At 44.5% G+C, this 19835-nt stretch overlaps 1 protein-coding gene across 1 annotated transcript in view; it reads right to left on the bottom strand.

Moving 5' to 3' along the window:
• LOC124544821 (F-box/LRR-repeat protein 3-like) overlaps positions 1 to 19564 on the bottom strand; it is a 228753-nt gene extending 209189 nt beyond the window's left edge. Inside the window, exon 1 of the mRNA XM_047123513.1 lies at positions 19490 to 19564. The gene's annotated coding sequence lies outside the window, so the exon portion shown is untranslated. The remainder of the gene's footprint in view (positions 1 to 19489) is intronic.
• Positions 19565 to 19835: the final 271 nt, after the last annotated feature.

Here is a 19835-nt window from a genome sequence, read left to right as displayed (position 1 = left end):
TGCGTTTGTATCAAGGGGAAACGAGCCGGTCTTTGCATGTCAGTTCTGAGAGTGACTTCGGTTCGCTGATGTAAAGGGGATGATCTGGTATGGTGGGGGATATGAATTTCACGTTTACTAAATCGAGACGGTACTCGGTGATATATTCCCTGGTTGGAGATCGGTTTGACACTACAATATTCCTGCTAATATCGTACGTATTTGATGACCTGTAGACAACTTTCCGATGTTTAGTTGTCAGTGCCAAATGGTGATCAGTGTAAAATAGTTTGTTACCACTGAGTGCAGCGTCTGTAGAAAGAAAGAACAGGTTGGGGGTGTATAGATTGAGAGAACTGTCGGTGCAATTTAGCAATCTTTGCAAAATAGCGACAGAAAGCCCCAGAAAGGAATGGCGGATGGTGCGTCGATACCGACGGCGTTAGTAATTCGACTGGTAAATACGATAAGAGCCAGTGAGAATGCTCGATTGATTGTGGTGGGATATAGGAGCGGTGAGAACAAATGGCTCTGAGAACTATGGGACTTAACATCTGTGGTCATCAGTCCCCTAGAACTCAGAACTACTTAAACCTAACTAACCTAAGGACATCACACACATCCATGCCCGAGGCAGGATTCGAATCTGCGACCGTAGCGGTCACGCGGTTCCAGACTGAAGCGCCTAGAACCGCACGGCCACACCGGCCGTCCGGTGAGAACAGTTATGCATGTATGTCCGGGAGGAAGACAGGATTCGGCGATATTTTGGTAAACAGGTTCTGTTACGGTAGAAATTTTGGCGCATGCGAGCTGAGACAACAAGAAAGCGAGCGTTAACTATTTCTGGGGCACTATAAAATTAGGGAGAGCTGGACTTGACTGATATATATATATATATATATATATATATCACTATAAAATTAGGGAGAGCTGGACTTGACTGATATATATATATATATATATATATATCACAAAGTCATGTAACGTAAGAATAACATTGAGAATGTTTTAGATGGCGATGTGTCAGTCACGCTGGGGGCGGGTACGTGCGGTTGAACGCGTGTGTCAACACGCTCTGTGCTGTTCTGCCTTCAATGGCAAAGACAAGTGGCGCCTGGAGGTGCCTCGAATATGAGACTGGCGTGAACGCGCTTTGGTATGCTATGGCAGTATAACAGTGACTGTATAGAGGCATGCAACTTTCAGTGTTGGACGACGCCCGCTCGGGGTCTGTGACAGAGCGTGCGGTATCCGGGCTGCGGCTGCCTCACTTCGCGGGGGTTGTGACGCGTGGCACAGTATGGAGGTCTGTGAGTAGTCTGACAGCTGACGGCCACGTCGACCGTACGTGCGATCACGTCATCATCGGTGTCTAGCGGATAGGAATTTCTCAGGTGTTACGTATGAATGGGGGTCCCGCCACCTCATGCTTGTGGAAGCCGAGCAGGGGCCTGTGCGCGGTTTGACATCTGACTGATGCGTCACTTATCGCCACCTCCGGCATACTCTACTGGAGAGGGGGAGGTGGAGTGTGCTTGCACGCATCGATTGCATTATTTCGTGAGCGGCTCTGTAGGCCATGCTATGTGCTATTTGGACAGTTCACGAGCACTGAGCGTGTCTACACATCAGTGTGAAGAATTATTTAGGAGGAGTTTGCTATTGTGTACTGAAATTACGAGTTGGTTGCGTGTCTGTGGGCTGTGAAACATAGCCCCGAGCACATCAGGGTGCATCTTTTGTATCTGTGTGGTAGATACAAAGTCTATCATTAAATAAGTTGTTTGACAATAAATAGAGTGGAGTCAATCACTTGTATGGAGCTGGCGGCCGAGGGTGTGTGACGTAAGTGGTCGAACGCCCGCGGAGCAGTGGCGCGGGGCATGTCCGGTTATAACGTGCGCACGCGAGAGAGAGAGAGAGAGAGAGAGAGAGAGAGAGAGAGAGAGAGAGAGAGAGAGAGAGAGACAGACAGACAGACAGAGAGAGAGAGAGAGAGAGAGAGCAGACCTCTTGTGTCATCACGCGACTTTACTGTAGCGCCCTCTGGTGGGCACAATATGAACTACGTCAGTTGGGCTATGGAACTTGCGGTGAAAACAGTGGGTGCCGTCGTCTTGAATACCGGTACTTGGGTCATGATCTGACGTCACGGGGTGCTCTCTAGCGGCGAGGACATGTACGAAGCCAGTTGGGCTCTGGAGCTCGTGGTGGGCACATCTGCTTGAAACTGGTTAAATAATAAAGGGAATTCGCTTTTTCTCGCCATTATCGTACTGGAATTTGAACTTCCCGCCATTTTCTGGGGGGGTGGGGGGAGGGGGGGAGGGGGGTTAGGTTAGTGGAGGTAGTACAAGTGTCGTATCTTCCAACCAAAATCAACCATCTTGACTGATGTCACAGTGGGGCTGTCTGGTGGCGACGATATGAACTAAGCCAGTTAGAGTCAAGACCCCGTGGCGAACACATGTTTGAAACTGCTTAAATAATAAAGAGAAGTCCCTTTTTCCCGCCATTTTCTTTGCTTAGTAGAGAAAACTGGGGTGTGACACATTATCATGTTGGAATTTGAAATTGGCGTCATTTTTCTGGGCGAGGCGGCCGTGCCATTTTCCTACCAAAATTCAAACTTCCCGCCAAAATCCGCCATCTAGATTGACGTGATCGCCGCTATCTTGGATGACGTAATCGCCACCATCTTGGATAACAGTACTTTGCGCTAGAATCCGCCATTTCCCAATATTCACATACACTGATCAGACAGAACGTCATTATGACCACCCATGCAATAGGCGGTATGTCCTCCGTCGGCACGTATAACAGAGGCGTCGCGTCCTGGCATGGAAGCAATGAGGTTTTGGTAGGTAGCTGGATGGGGTTCCCCCCATCCAAGATTGCTGTCTATGTTACTACTTGATTCGCTCGCAATTATGTATCGAAAATTTGGTTGCAGCTGAGGCCCGTTATTTTGTGGTTTTTATATTATAACTTACGTACTATGACTATATGCTTTTTCAAAGGACCTGCACTTTGAAGATCTATACTGTTTTAGGTAGGCTTTGTCAGGATAAAATGAAAAGGAAACAACATCTCGGCGGTTGAAAGCTTTTCGTGTGTGGTGCTTTAAAATATGCTTACCTGCAATTTTGTCATATGTTGACATGATGGAGACCGTGGCTGTTGTTTGAAGACAAATGTTGATGGTGTTAGGACAGCAACCAGCCACAAATTTACTTTCAGTTCCTTTATTAAAAGAGTACCGTTACCGGTTTCGAATAGTTGTGATTCATCCTCAGACGGTTTACATGCTTTCTTCATGACATGTGCTGTATTTTTTACAGATTAATTCTCCTAAAATATAAATATTACATAATTATAAACAAGCCACACACAGATGGTTGCGTTACAGATTTTTGTTGCCACCCCCACCAACAAAAAATGGCGTATTTCAGAACGTTGCTACACCGAATTAAAAAAGTACCAATGAGTGAAACAGACGAACAAAATAAAATCAATATAATTAAAACAGTTGCTCACAATAATGGATATAAACCCACAATGATAGAAAAACTCCTCAACAAAATGCAGACAAAAACCACAGATCCACTTCACAGCAGTCACGTCAAGCCAAATCAGTGTGCCACTGATGTCAAACCTAAATATGCTACTCTCCCATACATAGGCCCACTTTCATACCAAATAGCAAACTTATTTAAAAAGAAGAAAAATATCACAATCAGCTTTTCCTCAAATAATAAATTACAACAAAAAGTAATCCATGATGTAAATACCTCCAAGAGTCCCTACTGTAAATCAGGAATATACAAACTCAAATGTGATACATGCCCAAAATTCTGCATTGGACAGACAGGCAGAAGTTTTGAAATTAGATACAAAGAACATATTGATGCTCTCAGACTTGGTAACTTGAACAAATCAGCATTTGCAGCCCATATTACTGAAGAAAACCATTCAGTGGGAAACATTGAGAACAACCCAAAAATTTTGAATCTAGCAGAAAAAGGAGCCACTACGAATATACTAGAAGAATTAGAAATACACACACACAAAAACAGCACCACAGACTATATCCTTAACGAACAAACAGAGTTAGCTAACACCCCTTTCCTGAAAAATTTCCAAAAATTATTTTCCAGCCTCCAAAGCAAATAATATTAGTACACCTATCTGCAGATCAAGTAGCAAATTTATATGTTACTATAATTCTCATGATACTAAATGTAATTAAATAATATACTATTTTACCTATATATATATATATATATATATATATATATATATATATATATATAATTTCTAATTAATTTAGCAGTATCAACTCAAAAATTCAATGTCTCTGTACTAGTGTAAAAAGCATTACAGTTGTGTAAATGAATATATGATCCTTTCCAAACACAGGACATCATCGTCAAATGTTACGATATATCATAGCATCTGTGATACGTTTGTAAGCTCTTTGTATGTATCAAAACATGTGGTGCGTGGTAGAAATCTTCTCAGTGACAAATCTTAAGTGTTCAGTGAGAACAATTTACGTGTGCAACAATAAAAAGGCAGTGGGAATGCATTTACATTTGTTGGACGAATTTTATGAAAACAAACACTCGAAACCTACGTTTCATGTAAGTCACATGCAACGAAAATCTGTAACGCAACCATCTGCATTAAACACAGCACGAGAAGAGGTCGCCAGTCTTGCTTTCAGCGCGAGACATGGTTAAGCTTCTCACAACTCCAGAGTCACTAATTAGAGCCCTGTAGCTTCCTGGCTACTCTCACGAGAAGAACACAGCAACTGCCATAACCCAATTTCCCAGAAACTTCGCTCGGTGAGACAGGAGTGAAGATGAGCGAACACGTGTCTCGGCTTATCCGTAACCACGCAGTTGTTTCTGAGAATGCGACGGCCAGAGTTTTCAATGTCTTATGTGTGTCTCAGGTCGCGATAACCTCAGCAGAAATGGTGGCACAGTGCTTAGCGTTGCGGCTTATCTGTTTCGCGTCCCTTGTTCGAAACCCGTTTATGGTTTCTATTTACTTTATTTTAGTTTTCATTTACCTACGCAAGTCCGTAGCAAGCTTCTTACAAGGTAGGAGATACAAGGACGTTATATTAATTGTAAAATTACATCTCTGTATCACAGCAAGTGTCAGATAGTTACGCTACTGGCCATTAAAATTGCTACACCAAGAAGAAATGCAGATGATAAACGGGTATTCAATGGACAAATATATTATACTAGAACTGACATGTGATTACATTTTCACGCAATTTGTTTGCATACATCCTGAGAAATCAGTACCCAGAACAACCACCTCTGGCCGTAATAACGGCCTTGATACGCCTGGGCATTGAGTCAAACAGAGCTTGGATGGCGTGTACAGGTACAGGTGCCTATGCGGCTTCAACACGATACCACAGTTCATCAAGAGTAGTGACTGGCGTATTGTGACGAGCCCAGTTGCTCGGCCACCATTGACCAGACGTTTTCAATGAGAGATCCGGAGAATGTGCTGGCCAGGGCAGCAGTCGAACATTTTCTGTATCCAGGAAGGCCCCTACAGGACCTGCAACATGCGGTCGTACATTATCCTGCTGAAATGTAGGATTTCGCAGGGATCGAATGAAGGGTAGAGCCACGGATCGTAACACATCTGAAATGTAACGTCCACTGTTCAAAGTGCAGTCAATTCGAATAAGAGGTGACAGAGACGTGTAACCAATGGCACCCCATACCATCACGCCGGGTGATACGCCAGTACGGCGATGACGAATCACGCTTCCAATGTGCGTTCACCGCGATGTTGCCAAACACGGATGCGACCATCATGATGCTGTAAACAGAACCTGGATTCATCCGAAAAAATGCCGTTCTGCCATTCGTGCACCCAGGTTCGTCATTGAGTACACCATCGCAGGCGCTCCTGTCTGTGATGCAGCGTCAAGGGTAACCGCAGCCATGGTCTGCAAATCAAATGGCTCTGAGCACTATGGGACTTAACTGCTAAGGTCATTAGTCCCCTAGAACTTAGAACTACTTAAACCTAACTAACCCAAGGACATCACACACATCCATGCCCGATTCGAACCTGAGAGTGTAGCGATCGCACGGTTCCAGACTGTAGCGCCTAGAACCGCTCGGCCACTCCGGCCGGCCCATGGCCTCCGAGCTGATAGTCCATGCTGCTGCAAACGTCGTCGAACTGTTCGTGCAGATAGTTGTTGTCTTGCAAACGTCTCCATCTGTTGACTCAGGGATCGAGACGTGGCTGCACGATCCGTTACAGCCATGCGGATAAGATGCCTGTCATCTCGACTGCTAGTGATACGATCCAGCACGGCGCAATCGCGATAGGCTACAATACGACCTTTATCAAAGTCGGAAACGTGATGGTAGGCATTTCTCCTCCTTACACGAGGCATATCACAACAACGTTTCACGAGGCAACGCCGGTCAACTGCTGTTTGTGTATGAGAAATCGGTTGAAAACATCCCTCATGTCAGCACGTTGTAGGTGTCGCCACCGGCGCCAACCTTGTGTGAATGGTCTGGAAAGTTAATCATTTGCATATCACAGCATATTGTTGCTGTCGGTTACATTTCGCTTCTGTAGCACGTCATCTTCGTGGTGTAGCAATTTTAATGGCCAGTAGTATATTATATAACATAATGTGTATGGTATTTTCATGGGTTACTGTGAAGTCCTAAAGTATGGACAGCACAGCGACCAGCGCAAACGACACGCGCCCAGGAGTGCGGCGCGCGCTGTCAACGCAGCCTTAACCAGCCGCCCACCGCTGCTCGGTCGCAGATTTGGGGCATATCCGGACTGAGTAAGAGCAAGACGAGCGCCTGCGTTCAGCCAGTAGTAATAATGTGCCAGTGTAACTGTATCCAGGAGACACAGGAAGCCGCTTCATAACGATAAGTTGTGTTTCTTCCCTTTTTAGGAATAAAGTGCTCTACTGATTTTGGATTCCTGCCACCGGCCATCGCGGCTTCTCTCCTTCCTCGTTTGTGTCTGTGCTCTCTCGAACAGTAGCCGACACAGCAGTTACAATATTTTTAAATTCTCATACTCATACCTCATTCTTATATAAATTCTTATAGTAATTATTATACTTTATTCTTATGTTTATTCTCCACGAAGATTTGGTGCATTCCCTTATAATGACACCGACCGCAGAAACATTTGAAAGAGATATTCCGAAGACCACCAGCATCGCGCGATGGGAGGTTTGCCACTGTGACATTTCTTCTTATGGCTGCCACTCGGGAAGAAACTTCGTTAGCACTGCTGAAGATTTCACGCGTTGGCAATAATTACGCAGAAAATCACGCATAAAGGACCACTTTACCGAAATCTAGCTCTTGTAACTGATTATGAATCAAGGTAACCTACAATGGTATCCAAAATTAAAGCAATAAACAGCTATTTCTCGGTCCTGAGTATAATTCACGATATAATCATACAAATTGTGAACGAATGCCGGTAAGATCGTGTTCTGCACATTGGATGGCATCTCGGTCAACGGAAAACCATGCCAACGATGACGTCAGGGCACGTTTCAAACGGGGCAGTGGTTGCCGGGTAGGCCCACTTCCCACAGTGGCAGACACTGCAGTATGGCACAGAGAAGAAGCCTACCAGACTCTCTGCGGTGGAGAGCCTTAACGAAGATTGAAAGCAGGACAGTCCCAAACTCATGTGGCCCGATGGCCGAAACTGTATCACGAAAACCAGGGCCGGTCCGACCGCGTGTGGCATCAGAAAGAGAGGACCGTTATTTGGCTGTAAGGGCACGACGGTACCGCCTCAGTACTGCACAGGAACTGGCATCTGACCTCGTACATCCACTGGACGCGTTGTATCGACGCAAACGGTGTAGAGAAGGCTTCGACGGAGTGGCCTTTATTGTCGGAGAGCTGCCTCTGACGTATCTTCACAGAAGGGAAGGTCTAGAGTGGAGTCGCCAACGTGCCAACAGTGCAGTCAATTAGTGTGCCAATGTTCTTTTCACAGAGGAGTCTCGATTTGGTCTGGAGAGTGGTTCTCGATGGAGGGAATGTGGAACACGATTTCGAGATCCGAAGACACTAGAAGGAGGCTGATTCTGAGGAGGATCGCTAATGGTGTGGGCAGGGATTATGTTGTCCACTCGAACCCCTCTTCATGAAATTGTACGGGTCAATTGGAAAGGTTACACTGCTGTCAAGTATTGTGACGAGATCTTGGGACCTGATGTGCATTCGGAAGGATGACGGTTCAATCCCGCGGCCGGCCATCCTGATTTAGGTTTTCCGTGATTTCCCTAAATCACTCCAGGCAAATGCCGGGATGGTTCCGCTGAAAGGGCACGGCCGACTTGCTTCCCCATCCTTCCCTAATCCGATGAGACCGATGACCACGCTGTCTGGTCTCCTTCGCTAAACAAACCAACCAACCAACCTGATGTGCGGTCGTTGCGAGGTGCTGGGGGCCCACACTTTGTATTGATGGACGGTAATGCTCGACCTCATATAGAGTACGAGTGGTTGATGTTTTCTTGGAAACAGAAGGTAGATACTGTACGTACGGCGTGGCCTGTTCGCTCTCCCAGTTTTAACCCAATAGAGCATGTCTGGGATGCACTAGGGGGATGGGTTGAATCACGTCAGCATCCACCAACCGCTCTCCAAGACTCGGGAGCATTCTTGCAGGAAGAATGGCCGTTGTTGCCTCAACAAGACATTGGTGACGTTATTCACAGCATGCTCCGTCGTTGTCAGGCCTCTACTGCTGCCAGAGGTGGTCACACCCACAGTAGGCACATTAACCAGTTGACGGAAAGCGTATGCAAATATGTTAAGTTAAAAAAAAAGAAAATTTTCGTCTACTGTTCTGCATGTTGCACTTGTTTCCATTCTGTATTCTTTTCGTTGTTTCTACTTTGCTATCACTTGTTGATACTATTTTGTGGCAAAATAAAAGTAACCTTCCGAAATTTCCGTTTGTTACTTTACTTTTGGACACGAGTGTACTAGAATTTCACCGAAAACAGTTTCAAATAACTTTGTCATTTTTTTTAAATTCATTTACTGGACATACAATCGGTAGATGAGTAAGGACAACGTTACTGCAACATACAATGGAAACATTCGTGCAATAAGCTTCTACAGACACGGGTAGATAAATGAAAAACAAAAATAAAAATCGCGTTTCGAACACGGGGCGCAGAGCTACGAAGCCGGTACGCCAGACACTGTGCCACCGCTTCGGTTGAAATACTCCCTCACTCGAAGACACGGAAGGACGACGGTTCAATCCCGCGTCCGGGCATCCTGATTTAGGTTTTCCGTGATTTCCCTAAATCGCTCCGGGCAAATTCCGGGATGGTTCCTTTGAAAGGGCACGGCCGACTTCCTTCCCCGTCCTTCCCTAATCCGATGAGACCGATGACCTCACAGTTTGTTCTCTTCCCCAAATCGACCAACCAACCAATCAAAGACACGTTAAGCCCCTCTAAGACTTGGATCGTCATTTTGTCAGAAACGACCGAGTATCTACGGATAAGCCGAGCCTAGTGCCTCCTCTTGCACTGAGCCAAGCCACGGCACCTGCCGCCCTCTGCTCGTCAGCAGAGTCCTGTAGGCCGACCTGTGCGCTGCAGCGCGCACACCGCCAACCCCACGCCGCCTGCAGCTGGCTCCTAGCACTCTCCCCCGTGATCTCCACAGAGACAAAACATGAATGCAGCTCAAACGCAACAGGTCAAAGGTAACACAAAAACGCCACCACTGTGTTTTCTCTGGAACAAACGAACTGGATTCCCTTCAGTTAGTCTTCGTCCTTCGAACTCCGGCCTGATATAAGGCCACTGTAGCGAGCGCGGACATGCTGACGAAACTGTAAAAACGCTCGCCTAGATAACCGGAAATGACTATTAGAATTCTACGCCCCGCGCTCTTTGTACATTCACTCGTGAAATGTGACAAGCCTTAAATAATAAAACATCGCGAGCCGGTATTTTTTGTGAACTATCCGAGGCATTTGTTTGCTTAGATCGTATTACTCTCTTAGAAAAACTTAGACGTAATGGAAATGGTTGCTTTCCAAACAACTGGTTTCAATAACACTTAATAAACAGAATGCAATAAGTTGCGCTGAGTGATTCAGATAATGTTGGGAGGACATAATTTAGTGACTGGGATAAACCGAGAACGATGTTCCGTAGGGTTCAAAATTAAGTCCATATATGTGAATGACCTACCACTTAATAATCACGGAGCAGAACTGGTAATTTTGGCAGACAATACTAGTGGTTCAAATGGCTCTGAGCACTATAGGACTTAACTGCTGTGGTCATCAGTCCCCTAGAACAGAACTACCAAGCATGAAGCATGTGAACGGGAGTCAATCACTAGAGTAGCACGTTACACATTTTTAGGTGTACACACTGAAAAATCTTTAACTGGAAGCAACATACTACTGAGCTGCTCAGACTAATAAGTTCAGCTGCTTTTGTTCTTCGCATAACTGCTAATGTTGGAAACAAACGAAACAACTTCTTAACGTATTTTGCATATTTCCATTCAATACTGTCTGGGCTCACTTATCACTTAGAAAGAAAGTACTGACTGCAAAATGGCGAGTAGTAAGAATAATATATGCTGTTCACCTGTGATCGTGATATAGGTACCACTTCATAGAGTTAGACGTTTTAATTGCACCTTCACAACATATAATACTCGCTAATGAAACTCCTCATAAATAATCCATGTAATTTGAAAAGAATAGAGATAGCCACACTTACAACACTAGAAGAAAAACTGACCAAAAGCATTCATTATCAAAGCTCTCAGCAGAGCAGACACGCATTCAGTATGCATCAAAAACGTCTTTTGATCATTTGACCAATAATATAACACACGTGACACGTAGCAAAGCACGACATAAAATGCGTCTAACCCAAAATGATTTCTTTTGAGTAACTGCTTCTATTCCATACACGAATTTTTATTTAAAAATTGGCGACACGAATAAAAACTACTTTTAAGTGTAGCTGCATTAACATGTTCATTTAAGTTCCACCATCCACGAACCACGGACCTCGGCGTCGGTGGGTTGGTTTGCGTGCCTCAGCGATGCAGACAGCGTGCAGCCACGACGGAGGGGTATCTGTTGAGAGGCCGTTCCTGCAGCGGGGCAGCAGCCTTTTCAGTAGTTGCAGGGCCAACAGTCTGGGTGGTTGGCTGATCTAGCCTTGTAACATACCCAAAAAGGTTTGCTGTGCTGATACTGCGAACGGCTGAAAGCAAGGGGAACTGTAGCCTAACCTTTCCCGAGGGCATGCCGCTCTACTGTTAGTTGAAGTGATGATGGCGTCCTCTTGGGTAAAATATTCCGGAGGTAAAATAGTCCCCCGTTCGAATCGCCGGCCGATGACACTCAGGACGATTTCGTCATCAGGAGAAACGAAACTAGCGTTCTGCGGATTGAAGCGCGGAATGTCATATCTCTTAATCGGGCAGATAGGTTAGAAAATTTAAAAAGGGAAATAGATAGGCTGGTCTTAGATAAAGAGGGAATTAGTGAAGTTTGCTGGCACAAGGAACGGGACTTGGGTTCGGGTGAATACCGCATTATAAATACAAAATCAAACAAGGGTAATGCATGAGTAGGTTTACTCATGAATAAGAAAATGGGAACGCGGATAAACTACAACGAATGGCATAGTGAACGCAATACCGTAGCCAAGTTAGACACAAAATCAACCACCTACCACAGCAGTACAAGCTCATATGCCAACTAGCTCTGCAGAAGATGAAGAGATTGAAGAAATGTATGACGAGACAGAAGATTATTTAGATAGTTAAGGGAGACCAAATTTTAATTGTGATGCTGGACTGGAATTCGACAGTAGGAAAACGAAGAAGAAGAAAAAATTGTAGGTAAATATACTCGGGGAAAGGAACAAAGGAGAAAGCCGCCTGTTAGAATTTTGCGGCCAACGTAATTTAATGAGAGCTAACACTCGGTTTCAGAATCATGAAAGAAGACTGAATACGTGGAAGGAACCTGGACACAACGGAAGGTTTCAGGCAGATTATATAATAGTAAGACAGAGATTTCGGAACTAGATTTTAAACTGTAAGACATTTACAGGGGCAAATGTAAAATCTGACCACAATTCACTGGTTATGAATTTTATATTAAAACCAAAGCAAACGCAAAAAGGCAGGAATTTTTGGAGATGGGACCTGGATAAACTAAAAGAACCAGAGGTTGTAGTAAGTTTGAGAGAGAGCATTAGGGAACGGTTGACAAGAACGAAAGAAAGAAATACAGTGGAAGAAGAATGGGTGGCTTTGTGAGACGAAATAGTGAAGACAGCAGAGGATCAAGTACGTAAACAGACGAGAGCTAGTAGATATCATTGGGTAACACAGAAGATACTGAATGCAGTAAATAAAGCAACTGAATGGGAATACAAATTTCGAAAAAATGAGACCTACACGAAGTGCAAAATGGCTGAACAGGAATGACTAGAAGACAAATGTAAGGATGTAGAAGCATATATCACTAGGGGCTAAGATATATGCTCCCTACAGGAAAATTACAGAGACCTTTGGAGAAAAGAAACCACCAGTATGAATATCAAGAGCTCAGATGGAAAACTAGTCCTGCGCAAAGAAGAGAAAGGTGAAAGGAGTAAATAGAGTGTTTATACGAGGGGATTTACTCGAGGGCGGTGCTATGGACACGGAGGAGGACGAAGATGAAAATGAGATGGGGAATACGATTAATGCGAGAAGAATCTGACAGCCTGAAAGACATAAGGGATAACTAGCCATCACAAAACTCTTTCATCTGGTGTGCAAGCTATATGCGACAGACGAAATACCCTCAGTCTTCAAGAAGGATGTGATAATTCAGAAAGCAAGTACCAACACGTATGAATATTATCGAACTGACAAGTTTAATAAGTTATGGCTGTAACATGGATTCTAATAGATGAATGGAAAAACTGGTAGAAGCCGATCTCGGGGCAGATCAGTTTGGATTCCAGAGAAATGTAGAAACACACGAGACAATACTGATCCTACGACTTAGGTTGTTGTTGTTGTGGTCTTCAGTCCTGAGACTGGCTTGATGCAGCTCTCCATGCTACTCTATCCTGTGCAAGCTTCTTCATCTCCCAGTACCTACTGCAGCCTACATCCTTCTGAATCTGCTTAGTGTATTCATCTCTTCCTCTACGATTTTTACCCTCCACGCTGTCCTCCAGTACTAAATTGGTGATCCCTCGATGCCTCAGAACATGTCCAACCAACCGATCCCTTCTCCTAGTCAAGTTGTGCCACAAGCTCCTCTTCTCCCCAATTTTATTCAGTACCTCCTCATTAGTTATGTGATCTACCCATCTAATCTTCAGCATTCTTCTGTAGCACCACATTTCGAAAGCTTCTACTCTCTTATTGACTAAACTATTTATCGTCCACGTTTCACTTCCATACATGGCTACACTCCATACAAATACTTTCAGAAACGACTTCCTGACATTTAAATCTATACTCCATGTTAACAAATTTTTCTTCTTCAGAAACGACTGCATTCCATTATCCTCGTTTTGCTTTTGTTGATGTTCACCTTATACCCTCCTTTCAAGACACTGTCCATTCTGTTCAACTGCTCTTCAGATAGGTTAAGGGGAGACAAACCTACGTTTACAGCATTTGTAGACTAAGGGAAAGCTTTCGACGATGTCGACTGGAACACTATCCTTGAAATTCAGAAGGTAGCAGGGGTAAAACACAGGGACCGAAAGGCAATTTACAACTTGTATGGTAACCAGAGGACAGTTGTAAGAGTCGAGGGGTATGAGAAGGGAGCAGTGGTTCATACAAGGTTGTAGCCTATTGCTAATGTTATTCAATCTGTACATTGAGCAAGCAGTAAAGGAAAAGAAAGAAAAATTTGGAGTAGGAATTAAAATTCAGGGAGAAGGAATACGATCTTTGAGATTTGCTGAAGACATTTTTATTCTGTCAGAGACAGCAAAGGAACTGGAAGAACAATTAACGGAATGGACAGTGTTTGGAAGGAGGATATGAGATGAATATCAACAAAACCAAAGCAACGGTAATAGAATGTAAAAGAATTAAACCAGGTGATGCTGAGGGAATTAGATTAGGAAACGAGACAGATAAAGTAGTTGACAAGTTTTATTATTTGGGCAGAGAATAACTATTGACGGCCGAAGTTGGGAGGGTATAAGCTGTAGACTGGAAATGCCAAGAAAGGTTATTCCCGCGCGAGTCGTTGTATTGTTGCAGACCGTGAAACATGGCAGCTCCACTGTCGATCTGCACCAAGGAGGAAATGAGGACAACGATTCGCCTTTTGTTTGCGGATGGTGTTACAGTTGCGAAAATTATTCGTCAAATCCAAGCGCGGTATGGTGACAGCCGTCTGTCGCGAAGCAAGATGTACTAACGGATAGCGCGCTTCAAACAGGGAAGAACACGAAGTGACGAGGAAACATCGGGTAGGCCATCGACGTTTTTTTTACAGCAAATCGCTATTGTAGACGAAACATTGAGTGCATCATCACCAACCACAAAGTGAGGCTGGGAACACGATTTGGAAATACCCATCACCAGAAATGAAGAAATTTGAACGTGAACCATCTGCTGGTAAGATTAAGCTAGCATTGTGGGACATGGAAGGTGTGGTAGGCGTTCATTTCATCCAAAGAGCCGAAAATGTGAACAGTGAGAATTCTACATCTACATTTATACTCCGCAAGCCACCCAACGGTGTGTGGCGGAGGGCACTTTACGTGCCACTGTCATTACCTCCCTTTTCTGTTCCAGTCGCGTATGGTTCGCGGGAAGAACGACTGTCTAAAAGCCTCCGTGCGCGCTCGAATCTCTCTAATTTTTTAAGTATTACGATGTGTTGCGTACTAAACTGAAATCTGCAATCAGATCGAAACGTCGCGGAAAACTGCGAAAAGGTGTCGTCCTGAAGCATTATAACGCTCGGCGACATTCTGCCAAACGGAAGGAGTTGGGATTCGAATTTCTGGAATATCCGCCACAAGGTCCAGGCTTGGCTTCAAGCGGTTTCCATATGTTTGGACCACTGTAGGAAGTGCTCCGAGGAAGATGATTTGCAGCCGATGCAGGAGTCAATAATGAGGTGCAAAATTGATTACCAGTTCAACCAACAACCATTTCTTCCGACGGAGTAAAAAAAAATTGTGAAACGTTGCATAAAGTGTGTTGACGTTCAGGGAGGTTATGTAGAAATATAATGCATGTTTCACTTTTCCATCATTACAATAAATATTCCTTTTCTCCAAAGTTCCTTCACTTTTCGACTTCCTCTCGCAGATTGAAGTGTTAGGAAGCCTTCTCTGAAAGTATTTGTATGGAGCCGAGGTATGTATGGAAGTGAAACATGTACGGTAAACAGTTTAGACATGAAGAGAAACGAATCTTTAGAAATGTGGTGCTACAAAAAGATGCTGAAGATTAGGTGGATAGATCACGTAGCTAACGAGGAGATACTGAGTAGAATTGGGAAGAAAACAAATTTGTGTCACAACCGGGCTACAGGAAGGGATCGGTTGTAGGATACACTCTGATGCATCATGGGATCACCAATTTAGGACGAGGGAAGCGTGAGGGATAAAAATTGTAGTGGGAGACCACTAAGTGAATACAGCAAGCAGATTCCGAAGAATGTAAGTTGCAGCAGTTATTCAGAGATTGAAAGGCTTGCACAGTATAGAGTATCATGGAGAGCTGCATCAAACGAGTCTTCAGACTGAAGACAACAAACAACAGCAACAACAACAACGTTAAACTTTCGGCAATGTGGCATTTAGGCCAGGTAGCCATCCACCGGAACTGATCATGTATACATACCCTATAGACTAACTCCTTCTACGCCGTTTAGACAAAGAAATCGTGGAATATGTCACTAACTAGCTAGCGCACTGGAACGTAGGCACCACGGTTGATTATTCGACAGTACACGACCCGTACAAGACACTGGGCAGGGCCTCCCAGAATTTAGAAGTGAGGCAGAGACAGTTTGAAGTGGGGGGGGGGGGGGGGGGGAAGGGGAGGGGGGGGGGGGGAAGAGGGAAGATTAGTTTACAACGTCCCTTCGACGACGGGGTCATTAGACAGATCAGAAGCTCCGTCTGGGACGGATACCAAAGGAAATGGGAGGTGTCCTTTTCAAAAGCAACTACTTCGCCATTTTCCTTACGCAGTACAGGGAAACTACGGAAAACCTGACACTTGATGACGGACGGGGAATCACGATCATCCCGCCATACCGTGTGGAATTTGACCTGCAGCTCCCCACAGCCGGAGGAAAGACGTCTGCATCACCACTGTCAAGTGTGGTATCGATAGCTACGATGCCACAGTGTAGGTACAAGTTCTTAGGTTGGCACTACGCCACCGACACCGACGACAGCGCCCTCTAGCCGGCGCTGTGCAGCTCTACGAGCGGCGCTCCAGATTCTGCCCATTTTGATTCCGAATATACGACCAAGCAACATTGTTTCTATTTCATAGTGGGCGAGTCAGTACAGATTTAGCCTTTGTAACTTTGTTACATTTGATTGATGTACAGCTTCGCACCTACGTGCTCGTCTCAGCCAAAGTTACAATCTATGTATTCACATTCTTCCTATAGTAAAGGTGCTTTATATTTACACGCAGTACTGAAGTACAGTAGTTCACCTTTTCCTGCTCCTACTCGCGTCCTTCACTCTCCACCTACTTTGCAGAAGCAGTTCACAGGAGCAGGCCCCCGCGCCACCTACCAGACGGGATACAAAATCGAGTGCATGGTGGAGAGTACTTACCATCGAACTACGTAATAGGGTTTCTTTCTGTTCCATTCTCGTATGAAGCGCGAAGAATGGCCGCATAAAATGCATCTGTGAGCTATGTAATTATGCTAATCTCGTCTTCCCAGTCTCTACAGAAAAGAGAAGTGGGTGGGTGTAGTAGTACGTTCCTTGAATCGTCACTTAGTGCTGGTTGTTGACTGGCACGGGTCAGCTGGCAGCCACGTCCCCCCGCCACGGCGGCCACACCTGTGAGCACTCGCGCAGCCCCGCCGTTCGACACCCCTTCTGTTTCCTACGTGGTGCCGGTGCCACGCGCCTCGGCAGTGTTCTGGCTTAAGTCGTGCGAGTCTTTTACAGCACAGTCTTTTGCGCAGGAACAGTTAGATGTTGTTGTTGTTGTTGTGGTCTTCAGTCCTGAGACTGGTTTGATGCAGCTCTCCATGCTACTCTATCCTGTGCAAGCTTCTTCATCTCCCAGTACCTACTGCAACCTACATCCTTCTGAATCTGCTTAGTGTATTCATCTCTTGGTCTCCGTCTACGATTTTTACCCTCCACGCTGACCTCCAATGCTAAATTTGTGATCCCTTGATGCCTCAAAACATGTCCTACCAACCGATCCCTTCTTCTAGTCAAGTTGTGCCACAAACTTCTCCCCAATCCTATTCAACACCTCATTAGTTATGTGACCTACCCATCTAATCTTCAGCATTATTCTGTAGCACCACATTTCGAAAGCTTCTATTCTCTTCTTGTCCAAACTAGTTATCGTCCATGTTTCACTTCCATACATGGCTACACTCCATACAAATACTTTCAGAAACGACTTCCTGACACTTAAGTCTATACTCGACGTTAACAAATTTCTCTTCTTCACAAACGATTTCCTTGCCATTGCCAGTCTACATTTTATATCCTCACTACTTCGACCATCATCAGTTATTTTACTCCCTAAATAGCAAAACTCCATTACTACTTTAAGTGTCTCATTTCCTAATCTAATTCCCTCAGCATCACCCGATTTAATTTGACTACATTCCATTATCCTCTTTTTGCTTTTGTTGATGTTCACCTTATATCCTCCTTTCAAGACACTGTCCATTCCGTTCAACTGCTCTTCCAAGTCCTTTGTTGTCTCTGACAGAACTACAATGTCATCGGCGAACCTCAAAGTTTTTACTTCTTCTCCATGAATTTTAATACCTACTCCGAATTTTTCTTTTGCTTCCTTTACTGCCTGCTCAATATACAGATTGAATAACATCGGGGAGAGGCTACAACCCTGTCTCACTCCTTTCCCAACCACTGCTTCCCTTTCATGCCCCTCGACTCTTATAACTGCCATCTGGTTTCTGTAGATGTATCAGCTCGAAATGTATGTAACATATTAAGGTCTATGGTCCCTGGGCAATGTAAAAAAGTGAAGGATGTAATTCAATGGAACCAAAATGTACGGTTATTTACATCTTATAATTTGATATTTAAAAAGTCACTCATCAAATCCGACAGGGTATTTCTCGTTGACCTAAAAGCACGATATTTGGCAAGAGTCGATGTTCCACATAACGACTAAAGGAAAAAATCTGAAGGTTTTAAATTTGTAATTCCATAACACGTAAAAAAATTGTTTTTCTCGTTTGTTATCTGACTGTGTTTCTGTCTGTCCGTCCGTCTATTAAGATCCGTTCTTTCTCAAAAAGGTGTAGACGTTTCGAGCTGATATTTACGTCACATATTAAGGTCTACAGTCACTTGGCGGGGTAATAAATGTAAGCGTCGAAGTTAATGCAGCCATACGATACGGCCATTTATGTCACATATTGCGATACCCGCAAATTCACTCATCAAAACCTATAGGATACTCCCCGTCGGTCTAGAATCGTGAAATTTGGCAAAATGGAAACTTTAATGATACAACCGAACAGAAAAATCGGAGATCGTTAATTTGCAATTATATCATAAGAGAAAATATTTTTTGTCATTTGTTACCCTCGGAAGCCTTAGAATCCGTGGGAACTGATACCACGGCAGTGTGAGTGTCGATAACGGGCGAAGGCCCTCGGGAGCCTCGATGCTCCGAATGCATGAACTGCCTACACACACACAGTTAAGTTCGCACGGAACCGTCAATGCGCGGGTCCTGCCCGCACCTGGCCCTCTTTTAAATTCTGTTTCACGGTAGAATTTATTTCATTTAGCGTAACAACATAAAATATTTGGAGACAGTTCCCACTCTCTGGCCGTCGAGTACAGACTAGTCTACGAATGCGATTAGAGCCCCTTCACAAGAAAGTTGTCCCTTACACGAACGAAGGCTTTTAAAACACCTGACCACAGTCCTGGTCAGCAGAAAGGTTTTGCTTCTCAGCAGCATTTACAATTACCCGATTCCTCGGAAACTATTAGGTTTCTGGACTGCAGTGCATCAATATAATTTCCATATCCTGGAGTATTCTAACGATTGCAGTTGATCGGAATCTCTTCCTCCTTTATGGACTCTTTTTCGAAAAAAGTAGATTTTACTATAATCCCCTATTAGTCTGTAGAAGCCACTCGAGATAGGTGGGTCACTGTATCCGACGCTTCCTGTCTGGTAGACAGTGAAACTTCTCACGGTTATCTTACCTTCCCGAATACGTTGACAGGACAGCAGGACGCAGGAGGACGCAGCCTACAGCTCGGCAACCGCTCCTGATTCCTGTGTAAGAGAAGAGGTCGATTAATGAAGTATTCACAACGTGAATCACCATCAGTAATCCTTACAAGTTTCGTTATGACACTACAATACACTGAGGCACCAAAGAAACTGGTAAAGGCATGCGTATTCAAATACAGAATAAGTAAACAGGCAGAATACGGCGCTGCGGTCGGCAACGCCTTTATAAGACAACAAGTGTCTGGCGCACTTCTTAGATCGGTTACTGTTGCTACAATCGCAGGATATCAAGATTTCAGTGAGTTCGACCGTGCT

This window comes from Schistocerca americana, chromosome 8, assembly GCF_021461395.2.
Source record: "Schistocerca americana isolate TAMUIC-IGC-003095 chromosome 8, iqSchAmer2.1, whole genome shotgun sequence".
In the NCBI taxonomy this organism is placed as follows: domain Eukaryota; kingdom Metazoa; phylum Arthropoda; class Insecta; order Orthoptera; family Acrididae; genus Schistocerca; species Schistocerca americana.
The sequence above is the reverse complement of the archived record's forward strand: the minus strand, read 5'-3'. Positions and strand labels throughout refer to the sequence as shown.